The sequence below is a fragment of the Triticum aestivum genome, chromosome 7A, assembly GCF_018294505.1.
Source record: "Triticum aestivum cultivar Chinese Spring chromosome 7A, IWGSC CS RefSeq v2.1, whole genome shotgun sequence".
In the NCBI taxonomy this organism is placed as follows: domain Eukaryota; kingdom Viridiplantae; phylum Streptophyta; class Magnoliopsida; order Poales; family Poaceae; genus Triticum; species Triticum aestivum.
In genome coordinates, this window is record NC_057812.1 from 24812915 (window position 1) to 24817538 (window position 4624).

A 4624-nucleotide genomic window follows, 5' to 3' on the forward strand; every position below is an offset into this window, starting at 1 on the left:
TATGTTGCGGAAATTTTTTGTCTGCATTGTGGTTGGCTCTCGAGGTCGTGTTACCAGTGCAACATTACCCATGTTTCAGAAACATGGAGGATGTTGCAGAATCTTAATGCATACTGTGGGTGGGACTAATCCACATGTAGTTGGCTTCCGAGGGCAGCGGATGCGAGGCGTAGAATCTGTTAGTACACGTGGTCTGACGGATCAAAAGTGATCCAACGGCTCCACGCACGGCGGACGCGAGAGCGCGATCCGTCGGCAGAAAGATAACGTTTCCCTTATTCTAAGCATTATTTATCATAGTCAATAAAGTATCAAACTTGTTGAGGATGATAGGGCCGAGTCAAAGAGGAGAAAGACCCTTTCTGTGGACCGCAGTGACTACTCAGGCCAACTGAGATTGTGAAGCCGAAGATGACATTTGAGGAGAAAGAATCCTTCGGAAACTTCTTAGCTTCTTTGTCCGAGGATCGAGAATTACCTGGTCACATCATTGATTTGTTACAGCAGTGTATTGACAGCAATACAGATGGCAGAGACAAAAAAAAAATAGCTCAAGTGATCCAGCCATAGTCCAATGTCCATCTATTATTATGTCGCATACTTGTACTTTACAAAGCATCTACAATTCAAACTCAGAAAACCATTTTTCCTTCATCACACAATGGTTGTCGCTGTGTAAATTTTAGCTGGAATTGTAAATGTCATGCCATATAAAAGAAAAAACAAAGAATGTCTAATACCCATCAGTTGTTAAGGTTTCCATTGACCAAAACAAGAAAAAAAATCATATATGTTACTGCCATCAATGGTTATTTCTATTTTGAATAGCAGAGGCAGACATCCTACGTAGTCAACAAATTTAATAGTTTTGTTTTACACAAATAGCTGATGAAAGGTTTGTTGTCAACAAATAGAACTTCAGTAGGTAGCTGCGCTGTATCAAAGGATTTATAAAAGCAGGAATGACCAACCAAAATAGAGAATCACATATTCAGCAGATAAATATGTCGAAGGGCCAATGGCCGATCTTTATTAGATAGGGGAGAAAAGGCAGAATACAAGTAAGTTTGCCGTCAAGAACAATTGACGCCAACGGAAGGAGGGCAGTCGTACTACACCGCCATTCCACTAAAAGAAAAAAAAATACACCAGATCGTGCTAATAACCCAAGTCTATAATGCAACCCGCAGATCGCCACACTGCTATGTCTTCACGCACTACGTCCAATACTCTTTCTGCACTGCTTGCCAGCTGATCAAACACTCTGTATAGACATATTTATCTGCTGCATATTCAGCAGATAAATATGTCTATACAAAACAAATGGATATGGTTTTTGATAGTTCTTGACACACCGGATAAACTGCAAACTTATTTATGTGCTTTATTACCTTTTGAGCTTCTATCAAGAGAATTCTTCAGGTCCTTTGCTTAGAGCAGCACCATCATCTTGTGCCATATACTCTGAACATTACCATATCATGTCTGAAAAAATGCAATTGGAAACATAGGTATGTAATTTCATTGACCAACTTTAATGTCAATAGCACAACGTTTTGTATTAATCTCCACAAACTGTCAGGCTTTCTTGGGAGGAAAGCATACATTGTTTAGCTCAATCAGAAGAAACAAATGATTAGTGCGGAAGCACATAACTGGTGAGCAAAAAAACCTTGAATAGCTGCAACAGTCCAGCAAACAGTGGTCAAGCCCGGAAATGCAATTCGGCTCTGTGTATTTGCTCCTAAAATCTGGACCACACAAGTTCTCCTCGTGATGCAAGACAGGTGTTGTATACTGAGCGTATTCGGTAGCATCGATTGATTTATGGAACACTGCAAAGCTGCACCACTGCTGACATTTAATGCACCCACATGCGTCTCATAGCCGTTGGTCCAGACGGAGAGACGCCCTCATGTGCCATGTCGCCGTTACCTGCGCCGTCTTGCGGCCGTCCTGACCACTATTGAGTACAGCCAGGTAGCTACCAAAATTGCAGCACACATCCGGACTCAATCCATATTCTGCGAAATCTACACCAACTGAAGGTACCCATCTTTTAAATTCTAAAATTAGACTCATTTTTTCAGAACAGCTGCGTAGCAAGCATGACGCACCTAAAAATTATTGTGTTTCTGTATTTTCAGACATGCATGTTTATTATTCAGAGATTTCATGAATTTTCAACTGAACTATACCACCACTCCCTTCAAGCTATCGGCATCTACACTGATCTTCCACTATGTCAGCTTCGACCACAACCATTCACTATTATTCACTCATTCAGGCATAATCAACAACCTCCACATTTAGAGTATTTACAGCCTATCAGATTACTGATACCTCTCGTCCACCCAAGTGCCCGCGGATCCATCTTTCCCATTGATTGTGCTGATGCTGCATCTTCACTCTCGCCGCGCTCGTGAATCACAGCTAGCTGGTCGCCGTCCACCACGTCTCCAACTCCAGTGGCAGAGGCGACGTATCCATTGTCGGCTTCACTCTCACTTACCGTAGGGCTGCCGCAGATTTCTGCCGCCACACTGGCCGCCCTCCTACCTGTGAACCAGATGCTGGTCTGCATGGGATGTTCACCCCTGCATCTAGCATAGCAGGCTGCGGCAGCACACTCCCCGCTGTGTATGATCCGCTCCCAAACATGCTCTCCCAAGTTATCCACATACCCCCACGATTGTTTGCTCCAGTGCACCGATCCTCCCAGTCCTGTACGGTGGATGCTTACCCATCTCTAACCCTGCATAAAGGAATCATCTTATACCCCAAGAAAACCTGATGCACCAACAAACAGCAAAGGCATGTCCACGAACAAAACAAATCAACACTGATACTCAAATTTACACCCACTACTCATAATAACAATTTTTCATCTTAGTTAATCATTTTTTGTACCATACTACCCATTAAAAAATACTGATGCCTGCCCACTGCTGGCACACAAAAGAGTGCAACACTCCTCCACACAGCTCAAGTTTAAGCAATCAACTCATGAGTACCTGAATCTCAAAAAACCTTCAATTTCATTTCCTACTAGCACTAGCACTTCAAGTTTTGGAGCTAGGGTGTATGTCAAGGGCTCAATACCTTTTAGTCCACCCTCGCGCTTGCGGATCCATCTTGCCCGTGGACTATGAGGAAACTGCATCAGCGCCTACCCTTGCCGGGCATGGAGCCCTGTCTGGCGGTTGATTGCCGACTCTTACTCTGGAACAAAACAGAATTTTTTTTTATCCTTTTCCATTCTACCAGAAAAAATTAATAAGCAAGCTCTGGTACTTTTCCTGTATCTGAGTATAAACAAAATCCTGAACGAATGACGGAGTCTAAGACAGGGCAAGACACATAGCATACTCATTTCAAAAATGGTTGGCAACATTTCCTCCACATTCATCAAACTATCCTTGATGTACTGAACCTCGGCACTTTGTCCATGCTGTTCCATTGCATCAGGACACCACCACAATTTGTAGAATTTATCAACTGCATCCAAACAACCCACTACAAGCAAAGTGCAGATTACCTTTTTGTCCAGCCAGGTGCTTGCGGATCCACCTTGCCTGTAGATTGAGCAGAACATCCATCAGCACTATCAGTTTGATCTTGAATCACAGCCTCTTGGTCTCCATCAAAGTGTGCTTCCCCCTCCGCCTCGTCAAGAGCTTCTCCATTGTCACCCTCGCTCTCGCTGAAACCGGACATGGCGGCGCCACCACCAGCTACAGTTCTCTCCTCGCTGCACGCCGCACCATTCAACATCTGCCCACATGAGTATATGACCCTTGACCAAATCCACCGCCAGCCCCCCTGGATCCATTGGCCGATACATCGTCTCCGCGCCCCGAGGCACCAATCAACTCCATTAGGGCCGCAGCGCTTGCCGCCTCGTTGGTGAAGATTGGCAGCCTGCGGGTGTTCATCGAATATCTGTATGTCCTGCCGCTAGCTAGTAAATCCAATGGAATAAAATTTCTTTCTAAATGCAGTGCTTTCTTACTTGTCAACCGGCAAGACGGGGAAATCCAGAAAAATCGGAGAGCTTCACCGCCGCCGCCGCCCACCCAGACTCTATTTTTTCCCCTGGTCTCGATCCCCTTTTATCCCAAAACAGAGGATGCAACTGGTGGACGGGGATGCATTTCAGTCAAGCACGGGCTGACTGGTGGTTCCAGCAGCGTACAGTACTAGACAGCTGCACACGGCGCGGGCTGGTGAGTGGGCTGGTCGAGAAACGGATGCGCGCTCACCCGCCGTTAACGCGACTCCGAGCCGTTGGCCGATGCTCTATGTACACGACCCCACGTCTGTGTATTCGCTCTTATTATGTACTCGTATATCAAACTGGATAATGTCTGGCCCAAATCCCACAGCACATACCCACGGCCCAGATTCCGGGATCATCAGGACCCGGGAGCCAAAACGCCTCTCCCGGTGAAGCCACGCTATAGCTGGGTAGTCAAGCGACTACACAGCAAATTTTTTTTTGAGAACTATGACTACACAGCAATTTAGCACGTCGAAGACTACCACGTCTGTCTACTTCGTCGCTAAAAAACAGGTTCTGAAAACTGACAAAGGAGGCCCATCTGTTATCTGTTTTTGCATGTGA

The 4624-nt window shown here is 45.4% G+C and overlaps 1 long non-coding RNA gene across 2 annotated transcripts; it reads right to left on the reverse strand.

Annotated features, from left to right (window-relative positions):
* Positions 1-1238: 1238 nt before the first annotated feature.
* LOC123151155 (uncharacterized) lies at positions 1239-4136 on the reverse strand. 2 transcript variants are annotated; one of them, XR_006475523.1, is made up of 4 exons: positions 4013-4136; positions 3539-3921; positions 3103-3222; positions 1240-2755 (listed from the first exon to the last, which is right to left on the reverse strand). It is a non-coding gene; the product is annotated as an uncharacterized lncRNA (long non-coding RNA). The 2 variants fall into 2 exon arrangements; XR_006475522.1 differs by having other exon boundaries at positions 1239-2755; positions 3539-4121.
* Positions 4137-4624: the final 488 nt, after the last annotated feature.